Here is a 13,775-nt window from a genome sequence, read left to right as displayed (position 1 = left end):
TAATAAAATCCATTGCGAATTCAAATTTCTTTCCTCCGAATTTATTTTCAAATGGATTGTAAAAAATTTTTTTAACCTTCTGGTCAAAAGGTAGATATGCATTTCCTATACGTCCATTTATTAGAGTATTCTATCCAATTTATTTTATTTTTTCCTAAAATCAATTCAAGAAGAATTTGATCCAGTCAGATTATAGATGTATACAAAACCTTTGACCTAAAATATAAAAAGCAGTTTTATAAATTAAAGTTAATAAATTAAAATTCTTATTTTTTCTTTTTTTTCCCAATAATTAATAAGACTTAATATTTTATATTTGTACACATTAGTATGTTACACGTAAGCATTGATAAATGCTCGATTGTAAGTTTAGAATGCATTTGACCTAATTTGGTTTTCATGTTTCGTACTATTATAATCTATAATATCATAAAATTTCGTAATAAATTCGTTCTACACTATAAAAATACGTAAATTTCCATTACGTTTAATGAGTTTGCACAAATTTTTATTTAATATTTTATGTAAAAATTTTCACATATCAATAATATATGTACATATTTTATAAATATGTATGTAGGAAGAAAATAACACACGCAAATAATAATAGAATGATTGTCATTTAATCTGAAATATAGATTTAACAAGTTATTATTTCATTATAGTAGGTCACTAAACTTGTATTGTCATACAATATTAAATTATATTGAATAATGTAATTTGTACATTTGTATGATAGTATAAGATTACAAAATAAATTCAACTGATATTTGAAATTAGTTATCGAAATTTAATTATAATGAATTTCGGAATAGTGAGGTGATATTAAAACATATGAATGTAAGAATTGAGTACGATATATATAAATTTATATATTTATATATAGTTGTATTTTATTCATATACAGTGTTGTCCGTCGATATATACACCGGCCCTAAATATAAGTTGTATATCAAAACAATATTGTATATATTAAGTCGAACGAATCTGATATACCTCAGAAATATATGCATTTAATTATTTCTTTGAAAATTTTAATTAATTTTGCTCCATAATTAAAAAATTTTGTTAAAATTTTTGCTAATGTTAGCAAGATTCAGTAGATTATTTTTTTTACAAGTTTTTCTATTATCTTATTAATTATTTTATAGAAATTCGTTCTTTGACATGTTTTTAAAAAATTTTGTAATAATGTAGCAAATCAACTTGATTTACATTCTATTCAATATACTCAATAAGAGATTTAAATGCTGCCAAACCTATAATAAATTGTTTGTCTATAATTAATATAATTTTATATCAGTATATTACAATATAAATAATAATAAAAATAAATGCGTGTACAATATTCAAGTATAATAATGTATTTACATATTTTTTTAAATTCTATTCTATTGCAGGAATTTAAAAATAATTTTTAGTTTTATTATAGTGTGTTTTCCCTAAATGCCATGACGCATACATTCAATTTTTCAAAAATACAATATATTTTTGGTGAAATCCCACATGTTCTCATGCCTGACTATACCATAGTACAGAAGTATAAAAAAGAAAATATTCTTAATAAATTTTATATTTCTAAATAAATATTAAAATATCAAAAAATTTTGCTTAAAATTAACATTTATAATATTGTAAAATATATTATAGCATGTGATAAATTTATTAAAATTTATTAATATTATTTATTTTAATTTTTAAAAATTTTTTTTTTTTAACTTTTTAAGGTTATTAAAAAATAAAATTGAAATTTAATAAAATAAAAATATTTAATTTTGAAAAAAGTTTTAATTAAATTGTGCAATTAAATTGGATATCATATTGCACTGAAGTTTTTTGCTCTTGGAACCAGTACAACAATATTCTTTAATTTTGGTAAGTATAATTACGAACAATCTTCAATTTTCAAATTAGAAACTGGGATTTGAAAAGTATTAAAAATTAGATGTTAATAAGGAGTATATGTTAGGAAAACAACCCAGTTTTTGTATAATTTTGTATTTCCAGTAATTTCTATATTATTTACAAATTTTATACAATTTTATCTGTTTATTATATAGAGATTTCACTGTATATCTATATATAGAATGAAAAGTGAAAGTTAAAAAACGAAATTCATTAAGTGTTATACTAGAACATTTTTCTAATTCTTTAGAAATATCAAAAAATTTATATTGTATAATAAAAATCTAAAAAAATTTATCTTAAATTCAATTAGGTAGTGCTAGAGTTGGTAAATAATTTTACAAATTCCATAACTAATGATTATTTGTACATAATTTTTCTTTAAAGCAAAATTTGTTTTCGTAAAGAGTTTATTCATCGCATATTACGTATGTATATACAAAGAATTATCTAACATACACTAATGGAGATACTTAAAAAGAGTTTTACAAAAATCTTATAATCTTTTACCAAAACGGGAAAATACATTTATTGTAATTTTATATAATTATAAATCCATTAATATACGAGTATTTATATATGTTCATATAAACAATAGTACCAAAACATGCTAATAATATGCAAATTTGAGAAAGTTTTGAATTTTATTTTTTCGATTTCATTTAATCTTAATGGTATGGATTCAATCAAAAAATTTCAAATCATATCCATTGTTATTTTAAAACATTATAAATTAATTATTATCGATAAAAAGAAACTTGTAAATGCAAAAATGGATAGAAAATAAATCAAAGTTTTTGTTTTTTATCTACAAACATATGCAATTTATTATGTATATGGTTACATAATGGATTAACATTTTAAATATTATAAATTGCATAATATAAAATGTGACAATAATAATCTTCAAAAATTTTGAATTTAAAATTATAATTTTTCAAAAGTCACATTAAAAATAATTTTTTAATTTCGTGAAAGACACCAAAAAAAAACTGCCGTTTAAAGAGCACAATTAAATGGGCGGCCAAAATATTTTCTCTAGCATACTAAACTGTTCTCTATACGCAAGAATTATAAAATATCTGAACGTGCTAACCATGTTATTCCCCCATCATGTGACTCAATAAAAGGTATATATAGGTATATATAAAAAAAATTGTTTCATTATAAAAATTCCCGGTAATTTTATTACCAAAATGCATTCACAAGTTCACAAGTAGATATTGTTATATTTTGGAAAGAATCAAACTAGTACGATATTTAGTGACAAATATTTTCCCTTAATTTGGTTGCTTCTTGTCATCAATGGTGGTTTTTTTTTCATCAATGGCTTTGTATTTTAAATGTGTTCAATTTACAGTGATGTTGCAAATGTATCATTGATCCAAAAAAAAAATCCAATACGTATATGATAATTATTTTCCATGTGATTTCTAATTGATTCTTAGCTCCCTAAAAATAAAACAAAGATTAAAATGTAATTTTAATAAAATTTTTTAATAGATTGAATTTTTTTTTTTGTAATTAAATAGTTTGAGTTATCTGAAATTTACTGTAGATGCATTTTTAATGTATAATTTCATTTTTTGAACTTTTAAGGAAATAAAATTTTAAATTACCTAATTTTTATATTTCAACATTGAATTCTCCTCTATAAGTAATGTACTTGTTTTTTATATTTATTTGGTTTTTTATAATATGTTGCAATATAAATACAGACAATAAAAATTAAATGGAACAATATTAAAACATCGAAACTGCACAGTTACTATAAAAATTGAAATTCCAATTTTCATTTGTCGTTTTTTTAAATACAAACATAATTTGATCTCATTTTAATTTATTTGAAAGAATTTTACGGTATTAAAACTTAATTCTTTTGTTTCCACACTAGTCCTATTCCTCTTTCATCTTTTTAATCTTTAAAATTTTGCAACATTTCTTTCTTTCGCATCACAAGCTGTTTAAAGTTGTAACTTTGTAGTTATGAAATTTCTTTGTTCTCTTTTGATTAAAAATGTTCTTTGAGGTGAACCTGAAAATCTACCAACATAATAACTTATTTTTTTAAGTTCTAAAATATTAATTGTTATTTAAAATTTCTTAGATATAAAATAAAAGCGGATAAAAATTTATTCGCATTTATTTTATATATTAATTCGTTCGTCTTCGAAATTGAATTGGAAATACGCATATATTCATATATAGAACATGGTCTGCACTTTTTGAAAAAAAATGTGAAAATTAAATGATATTCAAAAGAAGAAAAATGAAGATGAATAGTGTGGATAATTTCATTCATATTATATAGAATTGTATATAAAATCGAAAAGAATGAATTTTTATTTTTAGATTTTAATGAACTAAAAAATTTCATATCAAATTTTATTTTTATATGAAAATGAAAATACTCTCTACTCATTGCCATTTCAGATTCTTTAAACAAAATATTATACTTTCATTTCTGGTTTATAAAATTAGTTTCTCAAATAAAAAAATGTAATTAATGTAGATGTATAATTTTTATCTTAAATGTTAGAGAAAATAATATTGATTTTATATTGTTCTTATTCTTGTATAATTAGGCTGAAAATTTATTAAGTAACAATGTGTAAAAACAAACAGTACCAACATATTTTTCTTTTAAATTTTTTGGATGTAAAATTTTTTTAATTTTATATGGGCAAAATGCTCTGGAATATTTTAAATATTTCGAAATTTTTGTTTTGGTTTTTGGTTTTCCAGAGTTTTTAGCTTTGATTTTAAGCAAGTAGTATATAAAATTTTATTTTATGGAAATTGATTTTATGATTTTATTCAAATACATTATATTATAACTTTGTATATACTTCGATATTTTGAAATCAAAATTTATTGTGCTTAAAATGTGCACATGTTTTAAATAAAAAATGTTAAAAAAATTTTATATATTTTTCCAGAATAGTTTTTTTCTTCTGCTCATTTAGAATTTTCTTCTTTATGTTTGTTTTTTTTAATTACGGCTATTTTGTAATATTAATTTTAAATGTTTACATTTAGAATCGAATTTTATAAACTGTTCTCTAATATAGAATTGTGTATTTAACAAATGTTTAGTATATTTATGTAAAATGAATAAATTTTTATAAATTTTTTAAATTTTTGTTCAAAAATTATCTACACATCTATGTATAAGGAAAAATGTTGTTAATAATAAGAATTTTATTTTACAAAAACTTTGTACTTTAACAAAATTATTAAATTCTATTGAATCTGTATGAAATTTTTGTAGCCTTCAGTTAATTTTTATCTCTTATGCTTTAGAAAAGCTCAAATAGATTTTATAAAAATTATATTATTCTGAAAAGATGTTGGACAATTGAAGACCATGAATATTATGAAACTGAAGAGATTTCTTAAATATTTGTAATTATTGATTATATAAGAATAAAAAATTGCGTACATACCTACTATGTATAATTAGCATATCGTTTTGATCTCAACATAATTTGAAATTGTAGAAAAAAAATAATAACAATTAGATACTGAAACTGTTCTTTCATATCCGGGATGACCCATTTTGGGCCACTACATACTGTTATGTATCTGGACGTACATATATCACAAATAATTGTCTCAAATATTGCTGGTTTCAAAAATAATTTATTTTTAAATACAAAATCATTGAAAGATATAATATCCATTGTTTGGTACCATAAGTGTGCACATCAAACTATATTACTAAAATTTTCTTCATTTCTAGATGAATTTATTTCTAGGGTTTTTCAATATATCTTCAACTGTATCACTGCATATAAAATAATTTTGTTTTTTAACCAATCCGATAAGTCAAAAAATGAGCTAGGAGATCTAAAATTAAAATGTTTATACATTCATAATACAATTATTTCTTACTTTATAATGAATAAAAAATTTAAAATGTAACAAAATTTAAATTTGAAACTTTTTGTAGACTTAAGATGATACAATTTAACAAATAGCTTTGGACAAAAAAGAACTCTATTACTTTCAATTCTAGTAATTTATAAATTCTATAAATTTACGAATATTTCCAAATAAGTTTCTGAAATTTGATGTAAATTTCGTTTTAAATAATATTAAAATATGTTAAATATATTATTAATCAATTTATTATAAAAAATTTTATACATACTTATTGCAAAAAGGTTATTGCCCTATTATATTTACATATGCCATAAATCTTTTATAGCAATTTACACATTGTATAAAATTTTTGCCATTATAAAATATGTTATTTGAAAATTAAGAATGTTTTAAGGGAATAACATCATTTTTAAGAAATATTTTAAATTGAACTAGACTTAAAAAAATATTTGGTAGTGTTAATTTGTGCCGATGACTTTAAGAAAAATCTTACTATATTGAAAAGGAATACATTTCGAAAAAATCAAGTTTAATTGAATTAAGAAATAAAGAAGCTAATTTTATGCTGTAATTTCGAAAATGTAGATTAATTAAATTTTTGGCAAATTAAAGATGAAAGTGTGAAAAATTAATACACATTTCGAAATGAAATAAGGTGTAAATATATAGTGGCCAAAGCCACTGACCTCAATTAATTAACCAAATTGTAGGTTCATACAATGGAGAATTCAAATTTATAATAAAATCTTTTTAAATTCAGTATCGAAAATCAAATTAAGAAGCTTTTGCTTGTAACCACTGATATAATTTTCGTATTTGTTACGGGTTAATGATCTTTAATAACTTAAGATTATTAAAAATAGAAGTATAAATTTTAAACCACCTGTGGACTAATAGAATTTTTTTTTTTGTAACAAAATTATGTTGCATGCCAATAAAAGTATTTGAAAATTATTTCTAAATAAAAGTTAGAAAATTTTTTTTCAACGTTAAGTATAATAGAACTTCCTACTGAGATTTCGAATTTAATCTCTTCTGAACTTTTGGGTTAAATTTTTAAGTCAGAGATAATTTTGCTTAAAAGAATATTATAATCGATTTTTTTTCTGTAAATTTGCTGAAATATGTATGTATGTATATTCAAATTAAAAATTATTTACTATGTGATTTCAATTAATTTTAATAAGTAATTTTATTATAGTTTTTGCAATTTATACCTAAATAATATTGTGTGTTAATGTTACACCATATAACGTACATTTACTCATTATACATGTGTATACCTATACGTGACTGTGAATAATTTTATAGGTAATTGTAAATATTGCAAATTAATATACTTACCTACCTACTTACCAAAACAAATTAGTATCTATGTAATTTTGTTATTTACAAAAATAAAGTAATTTTTTAGCAATATATTCAAGAGTATATAGGCTATGAAAACACGAATAAGAAGAAAATCGTGAATATTGAATAAATCAGAATGGTATAATTGAAAATTCACAACTATTTCTCCTTGTAATTGTATATGAAAATAAAATTTAATGAAATTCACGATTATCGGATTGCATTTACCTTATTTATAATAAAGTAATTTCAACTTTACTTATACAGGTAGGTAAGCTCATATACATACATATAATACCTATCTGATGAAAATAATATTGTTTGCAACTATAATACAGGATGATTTTGTAAAGTGTACAATATTAGATACCTACCTATTGTTTGTATTAAGTATAATGATTTTGCATACTAATATTAAGTAGACTGATACTCCCAGGCATAAAATAAGTCAAATACGTTAAGTTTGCCTTTAATAACGCTCCTTTATTCAAGCACCTTTTATTTATAATTGCAATAAATTTCTATTGGAACGGATGTTTGTTAGAAATTCTGGAATTTTTCAAAAAGCGTTTTATCTCCTAAATAATTAAGCAGCAGCACTTATTTCTAAATAAAATTTTAATTCATTTTTGATTATCTTCTGATGTCTTAACAGTTTAACAATGATAGTATGTATTTAAGTACATACATTTATGTATAAAATTGTTACCATTGGTAGACACCCTGTGGATTTAAATTTTGATGCACATAACAAGTACATAAATTACTGTAAATGCTCAGCATTTTATAATTATTAAATTTAGCGCTTCAGTCAAAATTGAATTCAATGTCTTGAAGAATTTCGTTAATTTTTTCTATGAAATTTTTTTATGTAATAATTATACATAGTATTTACATATTTCAATTAGACCATTTACTATCAATGAGTATGAGTAATGTGCAAATTACATAATAATGTCTTTACACAACAATAAAAAAAAATTTATAATTTAAAATATTGCGTCCTATGTTTCTCAGGCTTCTAGATTGAAAAATTAAAAAATTACTTTTTGAACCGCCTTTAAACAACCGCTAAGCTTTTCTTATTTTTATATTTTAATAATGTGTTTACATTATGAGAATGAGTACGAATTTGAAAATTAAATTGTCAGAATTGTATGTTTTGACATTCGCATATAGTTTTTATGTTTGACAACTTATCTTTAAGCTTACCAACTTTATTACACTTTATTAATAAATAGGATAGAAAAGCTAAAAATCTGTAGTTTACGAAGGAATAATATAAAATAAATCAAATTCATTCAATTCTATTCGAATCTATCTTCATTCAACGTTCTTTTCTGAAAGTTTGTAAAAGGCGTCAAGCTTTTTTTGGAGGCGCTCTCTGTTTTTGCATACTCATTAAATGAATCACGGAGTTGAATTTTTCTTTAAAATTTCTGCACAAACAATACAAAATACCAAAACTTTGCCTAAGATCACCTAATTTTTACAATATAGAAATCACCATTTAATTTCCATAATAGAAATCATTTTTATGTAATTTATATTTGAATAATTTTTATTCAATAAATATTTTTTGTTAAAATTTTGCAGAGTAGGTGTGTATATTTAATAGATTTCGTTACACCTATATTGAGTTTTTTCTTTTAATTAGTTACAAAATATATAAAGTATATTGTCAATTTTTATTTTCTTATAAATTTCGATATTCTTTAAGTAAATATTGAATTTGTTATGTAATTTTTATATAATACAATAAAAACAATTAATTATTCTGTTTGCACATTCATATTTATGTTGAATTTATATTCTTCATTGATATTGGAGAAAAATATTGGTATGTTATGCGGAAATGGAATTTCCGTGCAAATTTGAAACAAAAATTTAAGTTTACCAATTACAATGAAGTTTGTGAGCTATGTGGTATGACATTTTGTGAGCTATGTGGTCTTATATGTAAACGATACATTCTGCTTAGAATTACATAGTTGACATTTTTTTTGGCAAGAATAGATTTTTTTTTTTTGACAAAAACAGTACTACTGACGGCGTTATATAAACAAATTATAAAATTGACGTTATAAAAAAAACCGACGCTCTAAAGCTTCAACTTTTTGATGGTGAAAAAAAACTGCATTAAAAATATCAATTTTTTACAAAATGCATGAGCTTATTGAGAAACTGTTGAGCCAATGAATTCAGTTTTATTTTGAAAATTAAAGAATTTTGAGCGGTTTGATTACAGTTTTGAAGCAATCGAACCAGTCGCGGATGCATTTGCATAAACAGTTATGTGTATTTCTTACAGAAGGATCAAGAATATCGTGAAATCCTATAATATATAAAGATTCGTGACGATATCACAATTACTCATTACATGTAATTTTGCTTGAGAACAAGAAAGAAAAAGAAGGTGAAATTTTCATTTAAATTTTAATTTTAATTAAACACAAATGCATAGATTTACTTTGAATGTGTGTATATGTACATATATGACAATATTTCTTGTTTACTCAAAAATTTCTCACCAGTATGATATTAAATTAAGTTTATATGTGTGTATATACATGCTGTTCGATATTTGGTATATTCACAATAATTCAATGATCTCATTTTCATTATCTAGTGCTAAAAATGTTAAGAATTATAAATGAAAAAAGAAATAAAAAACAGTGAAACAAAAAAAAAGGTTATACTCCTTATCGATGAAAACAAAATAAAAAAAAAAATACAAACATTTTTGTTTTTAATTATCGTGTATAATTAAATTTTTTCATTTTTTTTTTCGAATTTGGATCATCATTGCTATAATCATGTTAATAAATATGTAAATGTGTTAGTTTTTGGCTCATTTGGAATTATAAATTTAAATTTTGCAACAACAATAATCTCCCTTTACGAAGTATTTGTGTATGTGTATATAAATAAGTATATATATATATTTATAAATATGTACATACATATTTATTCTGATAACACACTATCAATATCGTTAAATTTAATTAGAATAAAATTTAATTTAATTAATAATTTTAGAATTTAGTTTAATAAGTCTATTAAAAATTTTATATACTTAATTATATTAATTTTATATGATTATTAATAGAATCTATGATTTAATATTCAATATTTTTAATAAATTAATTTTGTTAAATAAAGTTTTATATAGTTCAATGATTCTATTTGAAAATTTTAATTTTATATTTTGATTAATATTTTTAAGTTTAATCAAATTGTAAATTATATTAGAAAAATTTCCTTTTAGAAAATCAAATGAAACATAGCTTCAATCGCTTTCATTCGAAAAACTCACTGCCCGACCTTGTAATAGAACTTAATAAAACAAAAAGTACCAAAAAGTAGAATCATTTTTATTAGACCCTATTTATTGCGAGGATTCGAAGGGTTATACTTCTCAAACATCTGGAATAATATTTTTTCGACAAAATCCAGAAATAATTTTTTTTGAATCATATCTGTCCGACATCTGGTTGCCAAGATACTGAGCTTTATTACATAGCCTTAATTGCATTTGATATACTAATTTGATTGATCTCATTTCTCTGGCCGATATATAATATATGTAAGTTTGGTTGACCATAATTATATTATTAGGACCAATTATTGTAATCTGTATTATTTTTGTTCATAAATTCAATGATTATGAAGAAAAAGAGCCTGTTTCATCTGATCATTAATAACATTTGTATGAGTTTGATCATCCATCGATCAAACATGTTCAGGTCGTTTGATTTGAACCCCAGTACGTACTTACCGTTACCACATACATATATTATGTGTAATTGTACGTATAATGTACCACTATTGTATGAAACATTATTTTATACATTTTCTTTTTATAATTAGCATTATCGATTTGGATCTCATTTTATTTAGATTCTAGAAATATACTTAACTTATATAACAAACTTTTTAACAATAAAATTCTAATACTTAAATTATGTTAAATATCTATTCATATTATGGTTATGAACATGCATACTTTTATGTTCATATGTATATATTTAAAATTAATTATAAGAATTCTTTTTAAATAAATTTAGATATTCACACTTACTGTAAGCACACATGTCTAAAATATTTGTCTTCCAAAATAAGATTATTTTTGAGGGATTTTTTCATACAAATATGCATGTATGAACGTACGTATACGTATGTATTCTATAACGAGATTTTTTTTAGAAATTTTAAGATTTGGTTCATTAATTATAATTATTTTCGTATATAGCGAGGGGGGGATATTGTTATAAAAGCAAAAAAAAAATTAAAAACTTTATGAGATTTTTTCATTAATTGATTTTATAATTTTGAAAAAATAGCTATAATTTATTCGTACTATATTGAATATTTTATATTGTTACCTGTAATTAAACATGTATGAACTTGTTTAATGATATTGCAATAAAATAGTTATTACACAAGTGTGTTATACTAGAGTTGTATTTTTATGTATGTACATAAATTATCTTATCTTTGCAAAGTAAAAAAAATGAAAAAGTAAATAATTTTCAATTTATTATGAAGGTATTTATAGCCAGCTTTAATTATAGATAATAGGTATGTATGTGTATACATACACAGATATGTACTTTTACACCTGTTTATGAATTAATATGAAGTAAGGCAGAGAGTTAAAAATATTCATAATAATTTAGGTTATACATTTCATGTTTTTTGAAGTATGACGATCAGCTGGTCGGTAGAAGAAAATTTTATAAAAATTTATTAATATATGTATGTACTTATTTGGCATACATACTTATGTATGTCAAATCCAATGGAGTTATATCCCTTGATATAAATCGCTTAATTTAATAATGACTTATATTTTGGCATATATTCGACATTAGTCGCTTAGCTTAATTGTATGTTTTTAGGGTGTGATTTTTTAGAGATAGGAATATGATTTAAGAGGGGCATTCCCATTTGGTTCCTTATATAGCCATTCTGTATATATTAAGCCGATTTCAAAAGCCTTTAAACTTGGAAATATCCTTATTGAGATTTTGGATGATATTTGTTAATGTTGAAGAAATTATGCTGCAAAGAGTTGGCTTGTTTCGCTTGGTAGCTAGTAACGGACAGTTTTGACAATATTGCAAACTCGTTTTTTATTCATCCTTAACAAGTTTGACGAGATTCATTAAAATCTTTATGATATTCTTACATAAGTATGTATGTACATATGTCTAGATTTTTACTATTGTATTCTGAATTGCAAACAGCTCAAACATATAAGTAATAATATAAAACTTTAATTTTAAGTTAATTGTATTCAAAATTCCATTTCCTCTTTTCATTTTACTGTTATAATTTTTCAAGACTGTTATAATTTTTAGTATACAATCAATAAAGACCGAATTATAAATAAACATTTAGTTTTAAAAGAGAAAATTATAATGGAAAACCCATTGTTATAAAAAAATTTTTTGACGTAAATTAATTTTCTTTATAATTGATACATAAATAGATTTTGTTATACTTAGATAATTAATTATTCAATTATTTAACTTGATTTTAACAGTAGCACTTCAAAAATGTTATACATATATGGTAACTGTAACTGAGACTATATTTCACGAGTGTTGAAATTAACAAGTTTATTATTTTCGAATATTATTGCCAAAGAGAATGAACATACATTGATCGAATTATTTTTAATAACAAGCGCTTAAAATTCTAAAAAGTGCATATTATATTTTCCTTGTATATACTATACTCATATTTCATAAAATTATTCTATTGTTAAATTTGTTTGCACGCGAAATTCTTAAGTTGAAGTTGTATTTGTATAAAGTTGTAGAAGTTTGCTTACGCGTTAAAAATATAACACAAAAACATATTAAAAATGCAAACAAATTTATGCCTGTTAATGAATTTTTGAATTCATTAACACGATTTTATGTTTTAGATTTTTAAATATTTAAGAAAATATTATAATAATACCTGAGTTTAAAAATATTTTTAAAAAAATATGATACCAAAAAAATGTATTTTCGGAAAAATAAATTTATGAAGAAGCAAACTAAGTAAAAAACTAAGTATTTACGATATTATGAGTGTGTTATTGGAATAAGAAGTCAATTTTAAAAGCTAAGTAATTACTGAATAATTGAGAAGTGAACAAAAATTACATTATTACGGAATAATGATAGTTACTATAAAATTACTTCATTATTGTGAATTAAAACATATTAATAAAAAAGCGAGATCGTGATGACGCACTTGTCTATTCTTTTGTTTCTGAATGTTAAGAAGTGTTTAGAATTAACTGGATACTGTCTCTTTCCAAAAGTTTTATGGAAAACCTTACATTACGAGTATATTTTGATGAATCAATTCAGAATTTATTTGCACATATGAATGTGAGTACTTTCTTATCACTAATATATGACATATGAAAATATAAGGAACAAATATGTCAAAAATATTGTTTAAATTTGTAAAATAAATCAATTTTCTCATTTTTTTTGTATATCCGTTTTTTATTTATGCACATACATGCATCCATATATTAATTATATTGTAAACAAGTATTATTGAATAAAAAGTTCTCATACTAATTGTCTTATAATGCCATTTATAGTATTTCCGTCACAATGATTTTGCAC

General features: G+C 22.2%; 1 protein-coding gene across 2 annotated transcripts in view; it reads left to right on the top strand.

Moving 5' to 3' along the window:
• The window catches only part of LOC129617245 (probable serine/threonine-protein kinase DDB_G0282963), a 41,664-nt gene that overhangs the window by 3,027 nt on the left and 24,862 nt on the right, over nt 1-13,775 (top strand). For both annotated transcript variants that reach the window (XM_055532586.1, XM_055532582.1), the window contains exon 2: nt 1,728-1,875. The gene's annotated coding sequence lies outside the window, so the exon portion shown is untranslated. The remainder of the gene's footprint in view (nt 1-1,727; nt 1,876-13,775) is intronic.

This window comes from Condylostylus longicornis, unplaced genomic scaffold, assembly GCF_029603195.1.
Source record: "Condylostylus longicornis isolate FDR11 unplaced genomic scaffold, ASM2960319v2 ptg000006l, whole genome shotgun sequence".
Lineage (NCBI taxonomy): Eukaryota > Metazoa > Arthropoda > Insecta > Diptera > Dolichopodidae > Condylostylus > Condylostylus longicornis.
Note: the sequence above shows the minus strand (reverse complement) of the source record. Positions and strands in the feature narration are given on the sequence as shown.